We start from the raw sequence: 25924 nt of genomic DNA on the forward strand, positions 1-25924 counted from the left end.
CCAGCGAGGACATATGCACAGGCGGTGTCCACATCCACGGCACCTCCTGCGCCACCCGCTGCCCTGCCACCTTTTACACTCATCACGAAAAAATATGGGGTCAAGAGCTACACTCACCCCACAATGACCATCGAGGAGTGCGTGCGGGCGATGGCTGGGGTAGTCGGCCCCTCGGCCATTGTCGCAGCCTCCAAGATGTCTGGGAAGGCCGTGTTCTTCCTGGGGTCGGAGCGGGCGGTGTCCCTGGCCCTCGAAAAGGGGCTCACGGTGGGCGGGACGTTCCTGCCGGTGGACCCTCTCGAGGCCACCGCGCAGAGGGTCATCGTGTCAAACGTCCCGCCCTTTGTTCCCGCTGAGCTCCTCCTCCCTCACCTACACCAACAGGGGGAGGTAAGGTCGGGGATGAACCCCATACCGCTCGGCCTCAGAGAGAGCAGCCTGCGCCACGTGTTCTCCTTCCGCCGCCAGCTCTTTGTCCGGCTGGCGCGGGAGGACACGATGGAAGGGCACTTTAATGTGGTGCACGAGGGGACTGCCTACCGCGTCTTCTGGACGTCGGACGGCGTGCGGTGCCATGCCTGTAGGGAGGTGGGGCACGTTCGTAAGAACTACCCCGCCTCCAAGGCCGCCAAACCACCGAAGGCGGCCAAGGCTGGCGCCGCCGCCACCCCTCCCCCTAGTTGCGTCCGCGTGCCGGGAGCCGTAGGTGCGCGGGCATCGCCGGGGGCCCTTGTTTTCAGGGCCTCCGGCGGGGGTGAGGGAGAGCGTCCGACCGGAAAGAAGGCGCGGAACAAGGCGAAACATCTAGAGGCGGGTCCCCTCAGTGCGCCAGAAAGTTTGACCACCGCGCTCGGCCCAACCCAGTCACCGGCGAGCGTGGGGTGCCCCGAGCCCGTGCCCGAGCCCTTGAACGACACCACAGAGGGGCGCGGGCAAGAAAAGGAAAAGGTGGGGGCGGAGCGGGAGGCCTCGGCAGACATGGGGGTCTCCATGCCTCAACGCACCCCCAGCAACAAAAGGAGGCGCCGCTCCATTGAGGCGGAGAGGGAACAACATCCCTCCGCGGAGGAGTCGGTGCCCGCCGCGTGTCCCGCGTCCCCCACCAGCGCCCCCAAGCAGCGCCGTAGGCGGGAGGAGTCTGTCCCCGGGGAGGGTGAGACAGTCGAAGCTGCCCAGCCTCTGCCTCCCGGGGATGGCGTGGAAGATCTGCCTGTCGTGGGGGGCGTGGGGATCGCGGAGGAAAGCATTGCCGCCGGGCCGGGCGTCCTGGGGACTGAGGCGGGCGGGGCCGAAAAGGCCGAACCTGAGCCCGCCCAGCCAATACCCAACTTCCCCCGGGATATGCTCGACCCGGCAGAAAAACAAATTAACAATTTTAATGAAACTGTACATGCTGGGCCGGGGGGTGGCAGCGGGGAGGGGGAGGAACACCCACCCTCGCCCCTTACTTTGGAGCTGGAGCACTTGGGGAGCCTGGGGATTTCCTATGGCCGGGTCTCTCCTTGTTCCCCGGTTCCTGGGGCAGAGGGGGAACCCCTTCCGCTGTCGTTTCCCGACCCAGCACCATTTTTTAAAGAGCCCAGTGGGGACTCCTCTGCCGACGATCCTGGGGGTGGGATCGGGGCAGAGCCAGGGCCGGTTGGAGCGGCCGGGTCATTTGCCGTACCTTGTGCGGTCGATGGGCCGGCTGCTGGCGGCTACCTCCCGGAGGAGGACGGGGACTCGGTGGGGGATGCGGAAGAAGAACTAGAGACCACCGCCAGGGAGGCGGTGGATCTGCTCGCGGCCGCCGCTGAGACCCTCCTCATTCCTGCAAAGGAACTCCGGGACTTTTTGGCCCAGAGCCGGGGTCGCTGCGACCAAGCCCGACTGCCCCTGGAAAAATGGTCCGAGCCAGAGCTGATCAAGGGGTCCGTCCGCGCCGCCGTTAAAACCTTGGTCGCGGGCGGGCCCTTAACAAAGGCGCAACACCTTGAGCTGCGCGAGCTCGAGGGACTCCTCGCTGGGCTGCGGAGGGAGTGGAGTTCAACAAAAGACTCCGCTCCCTCCCCCACAATAGGTTAAGGTAGAGGTTGCACTATGCTTTTGCCATGAAGATAACCATAGCCAGCCTCAACATCAACGGCGGCAGAGGGGCATGCCGTAGATTTGACAATTTTTCGCTCCTGCGGGAGGGGAAATATGCGGTGTGCTTCCTGCAAGAAACCCACACCGTTCTGGGAGACGAAGCCACGTGGCTCCTGGAATGGCAAGGAGAGGTCCGCATGAGCCACCTCACCGTCATTTCTACTGGGGTGGCCATCTTGCTGGGCCCGCATTTTCAGCCGGAGATCTTGGGGGTCGAGGAGCCCATGCCAGGCCGCTTGCTGCACGTAACGGTTCGCCTGGGGGACGTGCCGCTCCATCTCGTGAACGTGTACGCCCCTCAGCCCGGCCCGCAGCAAACGCGCTTCTTTGAAGAGGTGCCCGCTCTTCTTGGCTCCGTCGACGTCGGCGACTGCATTGTCCTCGGGGGGGATTTTAACTGCACCCTCGAGGCGAGGGACCGATCCGGTGCCCGGCAGTGCATGACGGCGATGGAGAAGTTGAGGGACCTGGTCGGGTCCGTCGACTTGGTGGACGTCTGGCGAAATCTCCACCCCGACTCCAGCGCCTTTACTTGGGTGAGGCCTGGAGTAGGATGGTCCAGAGTCGACCGCCTTTACGTGTCTCGGGCGTACGTTTCCTGCGTCCCGGCGGCCTCCATGTGGCCGGTGCCATTTCGGACCACCACCTGGTGTGGGCGGAGCTCGCTTCGCTCCGCGCGAGGACGGGGTCCGCGTACTGGCACTTTAACAACCGGCTGCTGGAGGACGTGCGGTTCCAGGACTCGTTCCGTCGATTCTGGTCCGACTGGAGAAGGAAGCAGGGGGGCTTCCCCTCCTTGAGGCTATGGTGGGACGTGGGCAAGGCTCACGTCCGCGTCTTCTGTCAAGAGTATGCGAGGGGGTTGACCAAGAGGCGGGCGGCCAGGGTCGGGCGCCTAGAAAAAGAGGTGCTCGACCTGGAATCCCGTCTCGGTCAAGTCGTCCAGGACCCGGCCCTGCGGACGGTGTACGAAGCGAAGAAGGCCGCGCTGAAGGACCTGCAGCTCGTCGGGTCCCGAGGCGCGTTCGTGAGGTCGCGGATCCGGTTCCTGCGGGATCTGGACCGCGGCTCCCCCTTCTTCTACTCGTTGGAAAAAAGGCAGAGTGTCCGTAAGCAGCTCTTGACACTGCTGGCCGACGACGGCTCTCTCATCTCGGATCCGGAGGGCGTCAACAACAGGGCCCGTGAATATTACGGGGCTCTGTTCTCTCCGGATCCGTCCAGCGAGGAAGCGCGTAGAGTTTGTGGGAGGACCTGCCGAAGGTCAGCCCGGAGGGCGCCGAAAATCTGGAAGCTCCGCTAAGCCTGGCGGAGCTGATCGGTGTCCTCGCCCAGCTCTCGAGGGGAAAATCCCCGGGGCTGGACGGGCTGACCGTGGAGTTCCACAGGGCGTTCTGGGACGTCCTGGGGGGCGACTATGCGCGGGTCCTGGGGGAAAATCTGGCGACCGGGGAGATGCCCCTCTCTTGGCACAGGGCAGTTATCGTCCTGCTGCCTAAGAAGGGCGATCTCCGCCTCCTTAAGAACTGGCGCCCGGTCTCCCTCCTCAGCACGGACTACAAAATCTTCGCCAGGGCGATGTCTGCTCGCCTTGGTGCCGTGCTGGACAACATGATCCACCCCGACCAGTCCTACACGGTCCCGGGCCGGACAATCCACGACAACATCCATCTGGTCCGGGACCTTATCCATCATTCCCAGGAGGCTGGTCTGTCGGTCGCCTTCCTATCTCTCGACCAAGAGAAGGCGTTCGACAGGGTGGATCACGACTATCTGCTCGGAACTCTGCGCGCTTTCGGGTTCGGGACGCATTTCGTCGCCCGGATCCGACTTTTGTACGCCGCCGCGGAGTGTCTGATTAAGGTTAACGGGTCCTTGACGGCGCCCCTTCGCTTTAGGAGAGGGGTGCGCCAGGGATGCCCCATGTCCGGCCAGTTATATGCCGTCTGCGTGGAGCCTTTCCTGCGCCTCCTGCGGACGAGGTTGACGGGACTGGCTCTGCAAGGGCTGGGCGTGGAGGTCGTCCTCTCGGCTTACGCCGATGACGTGCTCCTCGCGGTAGAGGATCCCGCTGACCTGCGGAGGATGCGCGAGTGCCAGGAGATTTACTCGGCCGCATCCTCCGCCAGGATCAACTGGGAGAAATGTTCCGGACTCCTGGTGGGTCAGTGGCAGGTGGACTCCCTGCTGGAGGAGCTCAGGCCTTTTACCTGGAGCACGACCCATCTCCTCTATCTGGGAGTCTACCTTAGCCCCGACGAGGAAGCCTGGCTGGCGAACTGGCAGGAGCTGGAGGCCAAGGTCGCCGCTCGCCTAGGGCGCTGGACAGGACTGCTCCGAGTGCTGTCCTACAGGGATCGAGCGCTAGTCCTAAACCAGCTGGTGGCCGCAATGTTGTGGTACCGGCTGGTCACTTTGACCCCTCCCCCTGCGTTTGTCGCCAAGATACAGAAGAAGCTGGTGGACTTCTTCTGGAACAACAGGAAGCACTGGGTCTCTGCCGCGGTCTTGAGTCTCCCGCTTGAGGAGGTCGGTCAGTCGTTGGTGTGCGTCAGCGCCCAGCTCGTGACTTTCCGTCTTCAGACCCTGCAGAGATACCTTTACGTCGAGCCCCCTCCTAGGTGGTGTGCTCTGGCCACGTATTTCTTCCGCCAGGAGCACGACCTCAATTACGACACACAGCTCCTGTTTGTGAACTTGGGGGGTGTCAGGACCGCCCATAGGAGCTGCCTGTCTTTTACAAGGAACTCATCAGGGTCTGGAACAAAGTCTCCACCAAGCGCAGCTCTCCGCCGGCTGGAGTGGCGGCTGTCCTGCAGGAGCCGCTGCTCGGGAATCCGTACCTCCACGACCGAGGTTTTATGTGGCGGTCGGAAGAGAGGGCTGTGGCTGGTGAGGTGACCAGGGTCAGGGACCTGCTCGATGGCGGAGGAGCGGGCTGGATGGCGCCAGGCACGCTGGTGCGGCGCCTAAATTCAGCCAACGTCCGCCACGCGGCCGAAGCCATCGAGTCGCTAAAAACAGCTTTGGGCCCTGACTCTGTTAGGTGCATCGAGGAGGCTCAAGCACGTGGGGAGATCCCGTCCGAACTGACCCCCGTCCGGACGGAATTCCTCATTGGCGCCAAACCCCGGAACCTCCCTCGGGGGCCGGCGCCTCACAACTTGAGCCGCCTCGGGGAAATCCCCCCCGTGCCTTTCAGTTCTGCGCGGAGGGGTTTCCTGTACGGGCTGCTCCTGCACACTCTCAACTTTGCCATCCTCGCCGTCCGGACACGCCATGGCGTACCATCTTGCGGTCCGGAGGAGGCGGGGGTCCCCGATGGAGGGCACTCTATGCGGGAGTCCTCCCACTATTCATCGGGGACTTGGCCTGGAGGGTGGTGCACGGAGCAGTGCCGTGCAACAAATTTTTAAGCCGGTTCACGGACTCCCAGGTGCAATTTCTGCGGTCTGGAGGAGTCCGTGTTCCATGTTTTTATTGAGTGCACGAGGTTGCAGCCTCTGTTTCATTATTTAAAGGGGCTGCTCCTGAAATTCTGGCTGCACTTCAGTCCCACTCTCCTGATCTTTGGGCACCCTGTGCGGAGGGGAGCGGGTAGGTCTGAGGGCCTCCTCGTAGGACTGCTCCTGGGCACGGCCAAGGGTGCCATCAGCCGGTCCAGGCAGCGGGCGGTCGAGGGGGTCGTTCTACCTTACTGCCTGCCTCTCTTCTGCTCTTACATCCGGTCCAGGGTGTCCTTGGAGATGGAGCACGCGGTGTCCACCGGTACGCTCGCGGCCTTCCGCGAGAGGTGGGCACCGGAGGGACTGGAGTGCATCATCACGCCCGGCAACCAAATTTTAATTTGATTTTACGTTTTAAAGTTTAATTTGTTTTAATTGCCGGTGCTTTTAGTGTCCCCCTCCCCTTTTATAGGGGGCACTGGAGGGAAAAAAATGTGATTTTAGTGCCCAAAAAAAAAAAAAAAAAAAATATTGAAAATGTCTGGTGTGTCATCCAGGTCGGGTGGCACGGATTAATGTTTTATGTTTTTCAGATAAACTCCAAAAAGAGTTTCATGCACAAGGACCCCAAGGTCCCTCTACACCCCAGCATGTTGTAATTTCTCCCCATTCAAATAATATTCCCTTTTACTGTTTTTTTTCCCCAAGGTGGATATCCTCACACTTTTCGACATTGTATACCATCTGCCAAACCTTAGCCCATTCGCTTAACCTATCTAAGTCTCTTTGCAACCTTTCTGTGTCCTCTACACAACCCGCTTTCCCACTAATCTTTGTGTCATCTGCAAATTTTGTTACACTACACTCTGTCCCCTCTTCCAGGTCATCTATGTATATTGTAAACAGTTATGGTCCCAGCACCGATCCCTGTGGCACACCACTAACCACCAATTTCCAACCCGAAAAAGACCTATTTATCCCGACTCTCTGCTTTCTGTTAGCCAGCCAATACATTTCCTCTGACTCCACGTACCTTTATCTTCTGCAGTAACCTTTTGTGTGGCACCTTATCGAATGCCTTTTGAAAATCTAAATACACCACATCCATCGGTACACCTCTCTCCACCATGCCCGTTATATCCTCAAAGAATTCCAGTAAATTAGTTAAACATGATGTTTGCCACACACGCCTGCCTGATGTCCTTGTGAATGACAATGGGCCGTGCTTCACCAGTGCCAAGTTCAAAGAGTTCATGACCCGCAATGGGATCAAACATGTCACTTCTGCCCCATTCAAACCAGTGTCCAATGGTCAGACAGAGTGAGCAGTGCAAACAATCAAGCAAAGCTTGAAGAGGGTAACTGAAGGCTCACTGCAGACTCGTCTATCCCGAGTCCTGCTTAGTTACCGCACAAGACTCCACTCGCTCACTGGGATTCCCCCCGCCGAACTGTTCATGAAAAGAACACTTAAGACAAGGCTCTCGTTAGGCCACCCTGATCTACACGGACAGGTCGAGAGCAGGCAGCTTCAACAGAATACATATCACGATCACGCAAATGTGTCATGTGAAATCGAGATTAATGATCCTGTATTTGTATTAAACTATGGACAAGGTCCCAAGTGGCTTCCTTGCACCACTGTGGCCAAAGAGGGGAGTAGGGTGTTTCAGGTCAAACTTTCAAATGGACTCACCTGCAGGAAATACTTGGACCAAATAAAACTCAGATTTACGAACTATCCAGAACAACCCACAATCGACTACCTTTTTCGACCCTCCCACACATACACAAGTGGCAACCGATCCAGCAGTTGACCATGAAGCAGAACCCATCACCTGCAGCAGCCCAGCAGGCCTCACCACGCCCTGCAGCCCAGCAAGGCCAGCTGCGCAGCAAGCCCAGCAAGGACCCAACAAACGACTCACCAAAACCAGCATTTGCACCGAGATGATCAACCAGGGAAAGGCAGGCCCTAGATTGACTCACATTGTAAATAGTTACACTATTGACTTTGGAGGGGGAGGGGGAGTGTTGTTATATATGTAAACCTGTAAATACCATGTTTAACCACCAGGAGCTCATCTCCTCGAGTCCCAAGAGATCCCACAATCCCTTGGGAGCACCTGTACATAAGGGGGCCTCAAAGGCTGGAGAGGCACTCTGGAGACCTGTAATAAAGGATTACGGTCACATGTTACTTTGAGCTTACAGTACCTGGTCAGATTCTTTGTTCGAGACATAACAGTAAGGGAAAAGCTTTCGTTTTTTTCTTTTTCCAATATGTGCTGCACAACTGCAGATTATTTCTGAAGCCTTGGTGTACTGGGTCATGGTGACAAAGTCCAGTAAGGACTGCCAAAGGATATCCTCCATCTTTACTGTTGTGATCAAACACATAACTGTTCCACATACTGTGACTAATTCTTCATCTGTTATTGGATGGTACCAGGGTCCCTGAATCAATGGGTGGAGCACATTGTTGGATGAGGAATTGCACCATTGCCTTTCCTCCCTCTGGCTCAAGATAACCTTGCTTGGCATTGCACATTAGCTGGGCAATTACCTTCTCCTGATTGCTGTTCTTGTCTAAAAGTACTGGTATTATTGCAGCCACAATCTGAGCCGCCTTCCTCTCCAAGTGCACTGAGACTGATGTGATGAGGTGCTTCAGTACATGAGTGTTCCTATTCTCATTTGCTAGTCAGCATTCTCTAACTGAGATAGGAGAAATTTGACCACGTTGTCTGCATAAGCTCAGGTCAGAACTCTGAAACAGTCTGATTCTTCACTGCAAGATCATCAGTAGTCTCCAGTGAAATGCAAATCAACTGGTGGAGCTTGTTAAGCAGGATGTCCATTTCTGATTTTAGTCCGAGACACTTTATCTCTGTCACAACATCTGTATCATGCAGAAATGCACAGTTTGTATCACTTTGCTGTATTTTATCCACCCCTGGGTTTTTGTGTTGTCATGGTTTTCATTGTGAGGCCAGGTTACATATCCCCTCAGTTGTGAAGTGGCCCTGGGCCATATGCCCATATAAGTCCTGCCAGCTCTTTGTGGCCATGAAGGTGAGTGTTGGGAGTTGAGATACAGACTACATAAGGCAACATTCTCAACCCTTGGCATCCATATTGGATTGAGCAGCTTTTTTTTCTAATAAAGAACACACTGCATCACAGACTCTCAAAGTAATTGTGACACAAGATGTAGAAATTGGAGTGTAGGACAGATATTTCCAGCAGAATTGCTCCTAAATTGTTCATGTGTCAGGGATTGAAGCAGCTTAATGTCACCAATGTCATATCTTGAGACACAGTAAACACACACACTTGCACAACATGGCTTCCGGGTAGAACGGTGCAGAGCACATTGCTTTATTATTATTATATCAATAGTCCACCAAGTGGCTCTACAACGCTTCTCCCTCCTTGTTGAAGAAGTTAATCATAGCAAATAATCATTGCACATGACATGCATGGTATAAACAATTCAATATCGGTTATTTTGAGGCATTAATCCTGTTGGGGCAGTAACTTAGAAGTTTGTGGCATCTACCGGGAAAGAGAGCGCTAAATATGTCATTCCACAGTTCTCTTAGGGCGGTAGAACCAAAAATCTCAGTGGTAAATTTCCAGAGGTAATGAGCTTGGTGCGAAGGATCGGTATAGATCCCATGGACAGCCGAACCTTCAAGGCGTGGTAAGAAAGGTATGCGCATGCGCAGTTCTAACTTCTCAGTCTGCTCAGAGTGGAAAAATGGAGGAGGAAGGTGGTCGCTATCGTGCACAACGCTTCTTGGCCACGTTCGTGAACGCATTGGTGGAGGCAGTGGAGAGGTACTGGAATGGGGACCAACTTTCCAGTGGAAGGAGGCTCGCTCCTAGAATCTTCAGGTGGCTATGGAGGGAGGTGGTCCAGCACGTCTCCACCAGGAACACGGTGGCCAGAACTGCGACACAATGTCACAAGAAGTTCAACGCCCTCATTAGGGTCGTCAAGGTGAGTACGATTTATATTAATGTTGCAATGCCATAATGTGAACACAACTGTCTCACACAATAGCAAGTCTTTACAGTACCTGCTCCTTCACTATGTGTACCAGGCCATGGTCTTCGTTGGTGAAGACACCATAAAAGTTCAGGGTCAGTTCAGCAGCCATGCCCTGGCCATTCAAGCAGCACTTACCTTCTTCTCCCTACTCCTGTCTGGCCCCTCCTTGCACTACCGTTTCACTCTTGTTATGCGTTTGCACCACATCAACCTCCTCCTTCATCTTAGGTGGTTCTCACCTAATCCCACAGTTCACACAGCCACTTTGATCTACACGCAGATTCAAATGTAGATCTGCACACTTCCACACAGTAGGAGCTATTGAACTATGGAAGGCACATGTGGCACACGATGAGCTGCTCACTCACTTACACCTTCTTTTGTTACTATTGCAGTCGGAACTGGTGCACAACAGGCGCGAATAGAGGCACACAAGAGGACGGGAACCTGACATCAAGGACCTCACGGAGGTGGAGGAGTGAGTGTTCACCCTCATGGGCACATCAGTTGGTGCGCTAGCGGTCGGCGAAGCTGAGCCTCTGGGGACAGTGACGGTATGTTAATGTCCTTTGCCTTTTATGTGAGATCCTTTATCCTTGACACCACATGCACCTTACCCCCTTTACATATAAATGCCCATGCCACCTCCTTCCCTTCCTGCCCCCTCCCCTGCAGCTAACCACAGTTCTGTTGCTTTGTGATTACAGATGATGAGCCAGAAGCGCAGCAGCCTGCCCGTGAGCCCTCCACTTCGAACGATGGCGGAGACGAGCAGGAAGAGGACCAAAGTATAACCACAGAGCGGGACCCACCATCAGCAACACCGAGTATGGACACCACCTCGGTGGAAGCAGTGGTGCAGAAGGGAGGGATTCAAATTCCTGGGACACTGGAACCGGTTCTGGGGGAGGTGGGACCAGTACAAACCGGACGGTCTGCACCTGGGCAGGACCGGAACCAATGTCCTAGGGGGAGTGTTTGCTAGTGCTGTTGGGGAGGAGTTAAACTAATATGGCAGGGGGGTGGGAACCTATGCAGGGAGACAGAGGGAAATAGAATGGAGGCAGAAGCAAAAGATAGAAAGGAGAATAGTAAAAGTGGAGGGCCGAGAAACCCAAGGCAAAAAACAAAAAGGGCCACATTACAGCAAAATTCTAAAGGTGCAAAGTGTGTTAAAAAGACAAGCCTCTGTGCCTCAATGCGAGGAGTATTCGGAATAAGTTGGACAAATTAACTGCGCAGATAGCAGTTAACGGATATGATGTGATTGGCATCATGGAGACAAGGCTCCAGGGTGATCAAGGCTGGGAACTCAACATCCAGGGCTATTCAACATTTAGGAAGGATAGACAGAAAGGAAAAGGAGGCGGGGTGGCATTGCTGGTTAAAGAGGAAATTAATGCAATAGTAAGGAGGGATATTAATTTGGATGATGTGGAATTGATATGGGTGGAGCTGCGGAATTCCAAATGGCAGAAAATGCTAGTGGGAGTTGTGTACAGACCACCAAACAGTAGTAGTGAGGTTGGGGACAGCATCAAACAAGAAATAATGGATATGTACAATAAAGGTACAGCAGTTATCATGGGTGACTTTAATCTACATATTGATTGGGCTAACCAAACTGGTAGCAATGCGTTGGAGGACGATTTCCTGGAGTGTATTAGGGATGGTTTTCTACACCAATATGTCGAGGAACCAACTAGAGAGCTGGCCATCCTAGACTGGGTAATGTGTAATAAGAAGGGACTAATTGGCAATCTTGTTGTGCAAGGCCCCTTGGAGAAGAGTGACCATAATATGGTAGAATTCTTTATTAAGATGCAGAATGACACAGTTAATTCAGAAACTAGTGCCTTGAACTTAAGGAAAGGTAACTTCGACGGCATGAGGCGTGAATTAGCTAGAATAGACTGGCAAATGATACTTAAAGGGTTGAGGGTGGATAGGCAATAGCAAACATTTAAAGATCACATAGATCAACTTCAACAGTTGTACATCCTTGTCTGGAGTAAAAATAAAACTGGGAAGGTGGCTCAACCGTGGCTAACAAGGGAAATTAAGGAAAGTGTTAAATCTAACGAAGAGGCATATAAATTGGTCAGAAAAAGCAGCAAACCTGAGGACTGGGAAAAATTTAGAATTCAGCAGAGGAGGACTAAGGGTTTAATTAAGAGGGGGAAAATAGAGTATGAAAGGAAACTTGCCGGGAACATAAAAACTGACTGCAAAAACTTCAATAGATATGTGAAGAGAAAAAAATTAGTGAAGACAAACGAGGGTCCCTTGCAGTCAGATTCAGGTGCATTTATAATGGGGAACAAAGAAATTGCAGACCAATTGAACAAATACTTTGGTTCTGTCTTCACGAAGAAAGACACGAATAACCTTCCGGATGTACTAGGAGACCGAGGGTCTAGTGAGAAGGAGGAACTGAAGGATATCCTTATTAGACGGGAAATTGTGTTCGGGAAATTGATGGGATTGAAGGACAATAAATCCCCAGGGCCTGATAGTCTGCATCCCAGAGTACTTAAGGAAGTGGCTCTGGAAATAGTAGATGCATTGGTGATCATTTTCCAACAGTCTATCGACTCTGGATCAGTTCCTATGGACTGGAGAGTAGCTAATGTAACACCACTGGAGGGGGAGAGAAAACAGGTAATTATATACCGGTTAGCCTGACATCAGTAGTGGGGAAAATGTTGGAATCAATTATTAAGAATGAAATAGCAACGCATTTGGAAAGCAGTGACAGGATCGGTCCAAGTCAGCATTGATTTATGAAAGGAAAATCATGCTTGACGAATCTTCTGGAAGTTTTTGAGGATGTACCTTTTCAGAATGGCAGGCAGTAACTAGTGGAGTGCCGCAGGGCTCAGTGCTGGCACCCCAGCTCTTTACAATATACATTAATAATTTTGATGAAGGAATTGAGTTTAATATCTCCAAGTTTGCAGATGACACTAAACTGGGTGGTGGTGTGAGCTGTGAGGAGGACGCTCAGAGGCTGCAGGGTGACTTGGACAGGTTAGGTGAGTGGGCAAAAGCATGGCAGATGTGTATAATGTGGATGAATGTGAAGTTGTCCACTTTGGGGGCAAAAGCATGAAGGCAGAATATTATCTGAATGGCGGCAGATTAGGAAAAGGGGAAGTGCAACGAGACCTGGGTGTCATGGTTCATCAGTCATTGAAAGTTGGCATGCAGGTACAGTAGGTGGTGAAGAAGGCAAATGGTATGTTGGCCTTCATAGCGTGGGAATTTGAGTGTATAGGAGCAGGGAGGTCTTACTGCAGTTGGTCAGGGCCTTGGTGAGACCTCACCTGAAATATTTGTTCAGTTTTGGTCTCCTAATCTGAGGAAGGACGTTCTTGTTATTGAGTGAGTGCAGCGAAGGTTCATCAACCTGATTCCTGGGATGGCTGGACTGACATATGAGGAGAGACAGGATCAACTGGGCTTTTATACACTGGAGTTTAGAAGGATGAGAGGGGATCTCATAGAAACGTATAAGATTCTGACGGGACTGGACAGGTTAGATGCGGGAAGAATGTTCCCGATGTTGGAAATGTCCAGAACCAGGGGACACAGTCTTAGGATAAGGGGTAGGCCATTTGGGACTGAAATGAGGAGAAACTTCTTCACTCAGAGAGTTGTTAACATAGAAGCATAGAAACATAGAAAATAGGTGCAGGAGTATGCCATTCGGCCCTTTGAGCTTGCACCATCATTCAATATGATCATGGCTGATCATTCACCTCAGTACCCCTTTTCCGCTTTCTCGCCATACCCCTTGATCCCTTTAGCCGTAAGGGCTATATCTAACTCCCTTTTGAATATATTCAATGAACTAGCATCAACGACTCTCAACGGTAGGGAATTCCACAGCTTAACAACTCTCTGAGTGAAGAAGTTCCTCCTCATCTCAGTCCTAAATGGCCTACCCTTTATTCTAAGACTGTGTTCCCTGGTTCTGGACTTCCCCAACATCGGGAACATTCTTCCCGCATCTAACCTGTCCTGTCCCGTCAGAATCTTACACGTTTCTATGAGATCCCCTCTCATCCTTCTAAACTCCAATGTATAAAGGCCCAGTTGATCCAGTCTCTCCTCATATATCAGTCCAGCCATCCCGGAATCAGTCTGGTGAACCTTCGCTGCACTCCCTCAATAGCAAGAACATCTTTCCTCAGATTAGGAGACCAAAACTGAACACAATATTCCAGGTGAGGCCTCATCACGGCCCTGTACAATTGCAGTAAGACCTCCCTGCTCCTATACTCAAATCCCCTCGCTATGAAGGCCAACATGCCACTTGCCTTCTTCACCGCCTGCTGCACCTGCATGCCAACTTTCAATGACTGATGCACCATGACACCCAGGTCTCGTTGCACATCCCATTTTCCTAATCTGCCACCATTCAGATAATACTCTGCCCTCGTGTTTCTGCCACCAAAGTGGATAACCTCACATTTATCCACATTATACTACATTTGCCATGCATTTGCCCACTCACCCCACCTGTCCAAATCACCCTGTAACCTCTTAGCATCCTCCTCACAGCTCACACCACCACCCAGTTTAGTGTCATCTGCAACTTGGAGATATTACACTCAATTCCTTCATCCAAATCATTAATGTATAATGTAAAGAGCTGGGGTCCCAGCACTGAGCCCTGTGGCACCCCACTAGTAACTGCCTGCCATTCCGAAAAGGACCCGTTTATCCCTACTCTCTGCTTCCTGTCTGCCAACCAATTCGCTATCCACGCCAGTACATTACCCCCAATAACATTTGCTTTGATTTTGCACAGGAATCTCTTCTGTGGGACCTTGTCAAATGCCTTTTGAAAGTCCAAATACACCACATTCACTGGTTCTCCCTTGTCCACTCTACTAGTTACATCCTCAAAAAATTCCAGAAGATTTGTCAAGCTTGATTTCCCTTTCACAAATCCATGCTGACTTGGACTGATCCTATCACTGCTCTCCAAATGCCTACTATTTCATCCTTAATAATTGACTCCAACATTTTCCCCACTATTGATGTCAGACTAACCGGTCTATAATTACCCGTTTTCTCTCCCCCTCCTTTTTTAAAAAGTGGTGTTACATTTGCTACCCTCCAGTCCATAGGAACTGATCCAGAGTTGATAGACTGTTGGAAAATGATCACCAATGCATCCACTATTTCTAGGGCCACCTCCTTAAGTACTCTGGGATGCAGACAATCAGGCCCCGGGGATTTATCGGCCTTCAATCCCATCAATTTCCCGAACACAATTTCCCGCCTAATAAGGATATCCATCAGTTCCTCCTTCTCACTAGACCCTCGGTCTCCTAGTACTTCCGGAAGGTCATTTGTTTCTTCCTTTGTGAAGACAGAACCAAAGTATTTGTTCAATTGGTCTGCCATTTCTTTGTTCCCCATTATAAATTCACCTGAGTCCGACTGCAAGGGAAGTATTTTCGTCTTCACTAATCTTTTTCTCTTCACATATGTATAGAAGCTTTTGCAGTCAGTTTTTATTTTCCCGGCAAGCTTCCTCTCATACTCAATTTTCCCCCTCCTAATTAAACCCTTTGTCCTCCTCTGCTGAATTCTAAATTTCTCCCAGTCCTCAGGTTTGCTGCTTTTTCTGGCCAATTTATATGCCTCTTCCTTGGATCTAACACTGTCTTTAATTTCCCTTGTTAGCCACGGTTGAGCCATCTTCCCTGTTTTATTTTTACTCCAGACAGGGATGTACAACTGTTGAAGTTCATCCATGTGATCTATAAATGTTTGCCATTGCCTATGCACCGTCAACCCTTTAAATAACATTTGCCAGTCTATTCTAGCCAATTCGCGCCTCATGCCGTCGAAGTTAGCTTTCCTTAAGTTTAGGACCCTAGTTTCTGAATTCACTGTGTCACCTGTGGAATTCCCTGCCGCAGAGAGTTTTTGATGCCAGTTCATTGGGTATATCCAAGAGGGAGTTAGATATGGCCCTTACGGCTAAAAGGATCATGGGGTATGGAGAGAAAGCAGGAAAGGGGTACTGAGGGAATGATCAGCCATGATCTTATTGAATGGTGGTGCAGGCTCGAAGGGCCGAATGGCCTACACCTGCACTTATTTTTCTATGTTTCTATGAAGAGCCGACATACCTGGGCTTCGAAGATCCTGAGGTTCTTGGCCCCCGTGGTTTGCAGTAACACCCAGCGTGAGGGGAAGCTCAGGGGGCAACTCCCCAGAGGCTGTGTCGGCCTATGCATCCTGCTTCCACTCAGATGTTGACCTGAACTTAGAGGCTATGTCGAGAGAATCCATGGTAATGCACAGCAAACTTATGGGTGCATTGGAAAGCGTCCCACAGAGCGTGGATGCACTTGCTCTGAGATTGGCGGAGGCCTCTTTGCAGCTGAACAAGCCCATCCTTGCCTGGTGACACAAGGAGATGGACTCAATGAGAGTGGAGCACCAGAGGTGATGGCGCGGATCATGTTTGACGTGGCAGTAGCTATCACATCACAGGCTGAAGCGATGCAAGGCCTTCGTGATGTAATGCAGTCACTGGTTGCTGGCATCAATTCTCAGACTTCTGCGTTTCAGACTCAATGTGCTGCAAGTCAGTCTCAGATTGATGCCATGCAATCATTGACTGCTATCATCCTCTCTCTGTTCCTCACAGTCCAACAGGGAAGTGACGGTGCCGAAGCAGGCCAGCAATCTGTGCTCCCACAGATTGCTCCGGTTGCTGAGACTCTGCCCGGGGGAGTGGCAGTGGGCTGTTGGAAATGGAAGGTGCTGTCCTTGCTCAAGATGACAGCATTCCGGCTCCCACCACTGTCACTCTGCATTTGCACCTGCCGCGGTCTACACGCCAGCCATCCGAGACTGCTGCCACCCATGCTGAGGTGGTGCAGTCCACAGCCGGCCTTTCCAGGCTTGCTGCAAGCACTGCAGACTCATTAAGGAGGAGCATAGGCATGGGAATGGGGTTAAGGAAGAGGGTGGCAAATTGCTGCAAGTCTCAGTAAAGGCTTTGCCCACCATGGACAAATGTCCTCATCCTGTAAATATCATTGTAAATATCTCGTTGCTGTTGTTTGATGCCTGCTATTGGTGGATGGGTCTGGGCCTAATATGGCACATGGAAGCCGGTGTGGAATTACAAATGGCAGGGGGGTTTATGCAGATATTGCTGAAGTTGATTGTGTGGTATGCTGTTTCAAGGACATTTGTTACATTTGTTATCTGTTCCTGGTGAGGGGTTGTTGATGTGATGTTTGAGGTGAGACTTTTGATGCAGTTAATAAAATGTTCATTTGGCCGTTTAGTCTGTGTATTAATGTGTAATTTCACCGAAATGTGCCATTGTCGTAGCACATTGTGTGGTCAATATCAGCTGCATCTGTCAGCTTCTTCCATTCAAGAGAAGCGATGCATGATGAGCCGCTGACGTGTGGCCCTTGCACCGGCAGCGTTCCCATAGTGCCTCCTCCGTGCCTGCTGCTCCTCCTCCTTGTCTGGCTGGTCATTCGGGGCCTTGGCAGGCTCCTCTTCCTCTTCCTGAGGTGGGGTTGCAATCCTCACTGGCAATGCCTGGGCCCTCATTATGGCCAAGTTGTGCAGCATGCAGAGCACCACAATGAATACCGACACCTGTTGAGGGGAGTATTGAAGGCAGCCTGCAAAGTGGTTCAGGCATCGGAAATGCTGCTTCAGCACCCCTCTTGTCTGTTCGATTATGATGCGGGTGGCCGCATGGCTATCATTGTAGCTATGCTCCGCTTGGGTGATGGGGTTGCGGAGGGGGGGGGGGGGTTATTAGCCAGGTGGATTGTCCCCGAGCAGCCAGCCACGCCCTACCCGTGGTGGCTGTAACGTTCGAGGCACATTGCTTTCATGCAGGATGAATGCATCATGTGCACTGCCAGGATAGCGAGCATTCACTGTGAGGATGCGCTGTGTGTGGTCGCACAGCAGTTGCCCGTTCAGTGAGTGGTATCCCTTTCTGTTTCGGAACACATCGGTATTCTGGAATGGTGCTCACAACGTGTGTGCAGTCAATGGCTCCTTGAACCATTGAGAAGCCCGCTATCCTGGCAAAGCCACATGTCTGTTTATCCCTGCTCATTAGGAACATGAAATCCATTCTCGGTCTGCTTAGCGAATTGAGAGATTCTGCATATGTCCCCTGATGCAGCCTGGAAGGAGCTGGAGACATAGAAGTTCAGCGCCACAGTGACCTTCACTGGGACGGGCAGCACAGTCCTGGTGCCGATGTGAGGCTGCAGGTCTGCGTGCAGGAGATGGAATATCTCTGTGAGGATCTCCTTTCAGAAACAGGGCCTTCTGACACACTGCTCCTCCGACATGTAACGTTCGAGGCACATTGCTTTCATGCAGGATGAATGCATCATGTGCACTGCCAGGATAGCGAGCATTCACTGTGAGGATGTGCTGTGTGTGGTCGCACAGCAGTTGCACGTTCAGTGAGTGGTATCCCTTTCTGTTTCGGAACACATCGGTTGCTCCCGGTAAAGCCGTGGAGGGTAAGACCCCGATGTCTACGGGGTCTCCTCAGTCGAGATCCGACATGGCCAACAGCCCTTCTTTCTTGATGCCGCCTAACAAGAGCATGTAGAAGGCAACGCTGGTGTATTAGTAATGCACCAATTGAACTCTCAAACTCAAGTTGCTAGGAACCTGTAAGGTCAGATAAATCTGTCGCTGCCGAGTATGAAGTTCACGCAACGTGCTCTGTCAAAACGTTGCACTCATTGTGACCTCTGATTAATCCAGTTGCTCCTCCTTTCAAATAGCCTCCAGGTATCACCTAAAGAAGTTGGGACTGCCTGGTTTCTCTGGCGTGTTCTGCGGCAGACACTAAATGAGGTGTAGACACCTAATTTTGTGAGCGGGACGCTAGTGGGTCATTGCACGTGTACTGACGTCATGATCTGACAGAAATTACACGGCGAGGCGGTCGCGATTTGCGCGGCTGATAAACCTGAACCAAATTTCCCAGCAGGGCGCTACAGCCTGTGCAGCCAGGCAGTAAGCGTTTCGAGGTGCTACACAATCGAATTTCTCCCCTTTGATATACATTTCTTTAATGGAACCCATTTTATGTTTCCAAATTCTAATATAGAATTTTGCAACACAAACAAAAGATATGAACTTATTTTCTATATTTGCAGATAAACTTAACCACTGCTTTTCTGTTTTGAAGGGGATACCTTCTTTCTTGAATAGAACTTTCTGATCTTGTTGTAGGACTTTGACTCATTCTAGGCTGACCTTGATCTACATTTTGGACTACACTTTCAAACTGTTTGTCTGTCTGATTCAGACTCAGACTTAAATTCTGACTTTCTTTTGGACTTGTTCCTGTCCATCTGATGTAAGATTTGCTACTGGTGCTCTACTTGTACAAGCCTATCTGACTCATCAGAATAAATCGAGTCATCCCAACTTTCAACTCCTTCCACATCTGTAGGTAAAATATGATCAATGTGAACAAACCTAACCTATCCAGATCAAACATCTTGACCAAATGTGTGCAAGGGCCACATCTTCACTCCACTTCCTCCAAAGCAAGTATATCCTTTCGTAAATATGGAAACCAAAACTGCACACAGTATTCCAGGTGAGGCCACAACAATACCCTGTACACCTGTAGCAAGACTTCCCTGCTTTTATACTCCATCCCCTTTGCAATAAAGGCCAAGATTCCATTGGCCTTCCGAATATGTCGGGGGCAGAAGACACTCCAAATGATAGCTATTGAATTGATATAGGCCTAGGTCAAACATGACTGGGACTCCTCATCTTGTTCGAGTTGTAAGTTGGCTTCTGTTAGATCTAACTTTGAGTAGAACTGGCCACCTGTCAGCATTGTGAACAAATCATCTACATTTGGCAATGTATTGGGGAGATTACATTCTGGAACCTGGTTTACGGTTACTTTATAATCAACACACCATCTGACTTAGGTACAACAACAATGAGTGTAGCCCAATTACATAAACATTATGAGATAAAGTTCTCAGTCTCTAGTCTTTTGAGTTCCTGCTCAACTTTCTCCTTGAGTGCATATGGTACAGGACGTGGCTTGCAGTAACTGGTCTTACGTTCTTCCACACTCTGACACTCGCCTTGATACCTTGGATCGGACTGCATTATTTTGCAGAACACCTTTGGATATTGCTTGATGAAATCATCTTTCGATGCAAATTTCGCTTCCACACGAAAAACCTCATTTCAATCCAGCTTCAGTAATCCCAACCAATTTCAACCTATCAAGGCAGGCTTGTCTCCTGACATTGCTATGGGAGGAAGCTCTGATACTGATCCTTGTATGTCACTGGTATTGTGAAATTCCTACTACACGGTTTTGCTCTTCTAAATAGCCTCGCAGCTCTACCCTAGATTTCGATAATCACGCAATTTGTGACATAGAAACATAGAAATATAGAAAATAGGTGCAGGAGTAGGCCATTTGGCCCTTCTAGCCTGCACCGCCATTCAATGAGTTCATGGCTGAACATTCAACTTCAGTACCCCATTCCTGCTTTCTCGCCATACCCCTTGATCCCCCTAGACAATATAGTGATTCCAGTATTAGGCTCATGGATGCACCAATGTCAATTTCCATGGGGATCCTGGTTCGTGCGACGTTTACTTGGAAAACAATACTTTGCGAATCGCTGTTCGATACCATTGTGCTCCTTATGACGTGAATCTTCAGAAACTCCTTGTCCTGCTGCTTCTCTTCAACGCTATGTGTCTGGCAATTTTTACTTCTAGCATTGCCAGTCAGTTTACTCTTCAGTTTGCATGATGCCCAGTTTTTCTGCAGAAGAAACATTCTGCCTTCACATATGGACAACTTTGAGCGAGGTGCTGTCCCAGACACCGATAGCACGACTTCAATGCGCTGTTACCTTGTCCAGTTGCTGAGGCCTTGGGGCCCAACTGCCTTTTACTTTTAGTCTGCAGCCGATTCATTTCGGTTGTCTGACGACTGGAAATGGTGCAAAATTCTCGGGAGTATTGGTCGGCCATATCCATCGACATAGCTGACTGACAAGCTAAATCAAAAGTCAAGTTAGGGGTTGTCAACAACCTTCTACGGATTGCTTCATTTTTCAACCCACAAACAAAACAATCACGCAATGCTTGGTCCTGAAAGTTTCCGAAATGACAGTGAATGGATAGCTTTTTTAAAGCTACACTGATACCCTCATCACATAATTGATCGCATGTTTCAAAACGATAACTTTCAGCAATTTCCAGGGGCTCAGGACTGGAGTGCTGTGGCGTGTCCTTCAGTTTCAGTTAAGAAAATAGCTTGTTTCCTTTCTAAAACCGCCAGGTTATGATTTGCATCATCAGAGACTTTGACGATACTATTCCCGGTTAAAAACAATTTTAGCTGATCTACATATGCTCCAAACATCTCTTGGTCATGATGGAGTTCACCCAAGTGCCCTATTATTCCCATAGACATGGCCATCTGGACTCTGGCAATGTTGACAGTTAAGCCATTTGTGCTCAAAATGTACCTTGGATTTTTAGGTTTTTCTGCAAAACAAAGAACCTCTAACAGCCATTTTCTTGGCCATTTTCTTAATCAGAGATAGGAGGAGATCTCTGTTTGTCCAGATTTTGATCTGGTGGGCTGTGATGGGGGAGCCTGCGCTGTCAAAGGCATCAACGGCCATGACCATCTCAGCGCTTTGTTCTGCTCCCCCCTCGGTGGTGGCCAGTGGAAGTCTGCTGAGCGCGTCAGCGCAATTTTCGGTGCCAGGCCGGTGCCAGATGGAGTAGTCATAAGCAGCCAGCGTGAGTGCCCATCGCTGTATGCGAGCTGATGCGTTGGCATTGACAGCCTTGCTGTCTGACAACAGGGATGTTAACGGCTTGTGGTCCGTTTCTAATTCGAACCTCCTGCCAAAAAGGTACTGATGCATTTTTTTTACACCATAGACACATGCAAGTGCCTTCTTCTCAACCATCCCATATCCCCATTCTGCTTGAGAGAGCGACCTGGAAGCATAAGCCACAGGTTGTAGTTGTCCCTCAGCGTTACTCTGCTGCAACACGCACCCAACCCCATAGGTGATGCATCACATGTCAGAACCAATTTCTTACAGGGGTCGTACAGGGTCAATAACTTATTTGAACAAAGTAGGTTCCGCGCCCGATTGAAAGCCCGTTCTTGACAGTCCCCCCAAAACCAATCACAACCCTTATGCAGGAGCACGTGAAGCGGCTCCAACAACGTGCTTAAGTTCGGCAGAAAGTTCCCGAAATAGTTCAAGAGTCCCAGAAATGAACATAACTCCGATGTGTTGCCGGGCCTGGGCGCTTGTCGAATCGCCTCTGTTTTGAATTCGGTGGACCGAATCCCATCTGCAGCAACCCTCCTGCCCAGGAACTCAACCTCAGGAGCCAAAAACACACATTTAGACTTCTTGAATCGCAGGCCTACCCGGTCTAGTCGGCGTAGCACCTCCTCCAGGTTGTGGAGGTGTTCCTCGGTGCCACGACCCGTGGTGAGGATGTCGTCCTGAAATACGATTGTTCCAGGAATGGATTTGAGCAGGCTTTCCATGTTTCTTTGAAAAATCGCGGCCGCTGATCGAATGCCAAATGGGCATCTGTTGTAAACGAACAGTCACTTGTGCGTAGTGATGGTGGTCAGTAGTTTAGATCCATCGGCCAGTTCTTGGGTCATGTAGGCTGAAGTGAGATCAGGTTGGAATAGTGACTCAAATTGTTGTAGGACTTGTGAGCACGAACTTTGCTCCACAGATGACATTGCGTGCACATCCCCCCCATTTCCACTTCATTTCAGCTAACCAGCTCCTCCCCAACAGTGCGGGACCATTGCTCGGACAATCCAGAGCGGCAGCCGGTTCACTGATCCATTGTGTGTGACCGCCAACATTGCACTGCCTAGTACTGGAATGATTTATTTGGTATACATCCGTAATTGTGTCTCAATGCGTTCTAGTTTGGGTCTACTGGCTTTGAGTGGCCATAGCTTTTCGAATTGTTGAACGCTCATGAGTGACTGGCTGGCCCCCGTGTCCAGCTCCATGCCATTTAATAAAACCTTCATCATCATTGGTGGCGTTTTGGTATATGAGCTATGAATGTTTGCCACATGAACCTGCTGAACTTCAGCGTCCATTGATTTGCCCCAAGAGTCATTCTGCCTCACAGACTGTGAAGGCTCACCAGACTGATTCCTGGAATGGCGGGACCTGACATATCAAGAAAGACTGGATCAACTGGGCTTGTATTCACTTGAGTTCAGAAGAATGCGAGGGGATCTCATAGAAACGATTAAAATTCTGACGCGTTTAGACAGGTTAGATGCAGGAAGAATGTTTCCAATGTTGGGGAAGTTCAAAACCAGGGGTCACAGTTCAAAACCAGGATAAGGGGTAAGCCATTTAGGACCGAGATGAGAAGAAACTTCTTCAGCCAGAGAGTGGTGAACCTGTGGAATTCTCTACCGCAGAAAGTTGTTGAGGCCAATTCACTAAATATATTCAAAAAGGAGTTAGATGTAGTCCTTACTACTAGGGGAAGAAGGGGTATGGCGAGAAAGCAGGAATGGGGTACTGAAGTTGCATGTTCAGCCATGAACTCATTGAATGGCGGTGCAGGCTCGAAGGGCTGAATGGCCTACTCCTGCACCTATTTTCTATGTCTATGTCTATGACCCCTCTTCTGGTCCATCCGCCTCATAACTTAGCCTGGTTACAGGCTTCTTGCACATTCGAGCTAAATGGCCACTGAGGTTGCAATTTCTGCAGACAAATTGTTGAAAGCTGCATGTCCTGGCAGAGTGTTTACCCCCACACCTCCATCATGAGCTGAGATTCCCATTGTTGTGAACACAGAAGCTATGGCCCGGCATTCCTCGCTGATTATCTCTTTGACTGCTCTTGAATACCTTGTTACTGGATGTCAATGGCCCCATCCCGGACTGCATTGTCCACTGTGATGGCATAAATGTCCGTTCAGCCTGCCATTGTCTCTGTTGAAAATCTACTCTGGGGTCGATTGCTGCCTGGGGTGTGTCGAACTGTCCTTGCCTGCCTGCGGGGCTCTGAGTCGCATTTATGATATTGACTCCCTGATCCCCCGCCGTGTTGGAGGCAGAATTGCGTGCCTATATTATATTGGTTTCCTCCTCCCCCGCCATGAAAGTCTGAGCCATCAACGCCGCCGCTTCCAAGGTCAAGTCCTTGGTCTCAATTAACTTTCGGAAAATCCCTGCATGACCGATGCCCTCAATAAAGAAGTCCCTTAACATCTCCCCCCTGCAGGCGTCTGTGAACTTACAGAGGATGGCCAAATGCCGGAGGTCTGCAACGAAGTCCGGTATGCACTGTCCTTCACGATGTCGGTGGGTATAGAATATAGAATCTGTGTCGGGCCATGTGTATGCTGCTCGCCAGTTTGAGGAGCTCACCGATTAGTTTGCTGAGCTCTTCAAAGGTTTTGTCCTCCAGCTGGTGCTAGTAGGTCCTTCATGAGCGCGTAAGTCTTAGGTCCGCAGCTGGTCAGCAGATGGGCCCTTCGCTTGTCGGCCGCTGCATCTCCCAGCCATTCTTTCATGACAAAGCTTTGCTGGAGCCTCTCAATGAAATCGTCCCAGTCCTCACCAACACAGTACTGTTCCTCTGTGCTACCGATGGCCATTCTCGTGGGTCGTTGATTCCCGTTTCTCGTCACCAATGTAATGTCCTTACTCAATGGCACAAAACCCACACAAGGCACATTCTATGGGCAGGGTCACTCTATCACCTGAATCTTTATTTACAGGACCAAGAAGTGATGACCCTGCGTGGGACCTCCCTTTATATACCTGGATGACCAGGTACGGAGTGTCTCCCACAAGTTCACCCCCTATGGTCAAGGTGTGCATTGCTTAATTATATACAGTATTGCAGTGATGTTACATAGAGGTTACATACATGACATCCTGATACACAGCAAACTCAGAGCGTGGAAACAACATGGCTCCCGGTTAGAATTGTGCAGAGCACATGGCTTTATTATTATATCATAGTACTCTAGGTGACTCTACAATCAGGATATTGTTGTAACATCAGAGCAGTCCATTGTGACATCAGAGCAGTCCATTATGACAATTGTTCCACTCTTCTCTCCTTTAAAATCCTTGTTGTCTTTTGCCTTTCACCCCAGGTTTCTCACCCACAAATTCACCCTGCTTTCCTCCTTCAGCCACTGCACTCAGTAACTCCTCATCCTTGGTTATTTCAATCTCCATCTCAACTCCCCTTATCCTTTGTCCTCTGATTGTAATGCCCCGCTGTTGTCCCTTAAACACTCCTACCCATCATGGCCATCCCCTCGACTTTGCCATCTCTCCTGGCCTCACTCCTTCTATGGTCTCAATCACTGACAAAGCCATCTCTGACCTATTCATTTTAACCCCCACCACCCCATTTCCACCTGCGTCCACCCCTGCAAAAAGCTCTCTCTGACAGGAAGATAAGAACAGAAGGAGGTCATTCAGCCCCTCTGGTTTGCTCCACCATTCAATTAGATCATCGCTGAGCTGTCCTCAGCTCCATTTACCCACCTTTGCTCCATATGCCTTTGTACCCTTAGCTAACCAAAATCTATCAACCTCAGTCTGGAAATCAATTGTCCTAAAATTTACAGGGCTAGATTTGACACTTTTATGCAGATCGCCCAAAAATGGGGGTTATTTCCGGCGTGGGCGGTTTTCAGATCGCCGGCTTGTCGCCCATTCTCAAAGCCCATAGTCTCCATTTTTGAAATTGGGCGTCACCACGAGCGATATGAAATGAGCGGTAGCGTTAAATCTCTCTGACCTTCTGCAGTAAAGTGTCGCCGTCCTTAGCAATGGCATGGCAACGCTCATTTCCTGCGATTCAGGAGGTCAGGGGTCATCATTACATGTGCAAAAGAGGAGACAGAGAGAGAGGGAGCAGAGAGGGACTGAAAGCGTGTGTGGGTGTGGTATGTACTTGTTTGGCTGTTGTGGGAGGCACAAGGGAGCCAGCAGCAAAAAGCCTACTAAGCACCAAGAGCATAGTTGGCACTGAGTTTTTGTCCAACAAATAATATATAACCTGGAAGGGATGGAGGAGGCCCGGGAGCTGGTAGCCAGGAGCACTGGCGGCAGAGGGGTCCCGGAGCGCGGCACTGCACTCCAGGATGCTGCAACCCCATTGCCAATGACACACGAGAGCCAGGAGCAACATCTTGCTTCTGGCTCGGAGCACAT

The sequence above is a fragment of the Pristiophorus japonicus genome, chromosome 5 (assembly GCF_044704955.1).
Source record: "Pristiophorus japonicus isolate sPriJap1 chromosome 5, sPriJap1.hap1, whole genome shotgun sequence".
NCBI classification, from domain to species: Eukaryota; Metazoa; Chordata; class Chondrichthyes; family Pristiophoridae; genus Pristiophorus; species Pristiophorus japonicus.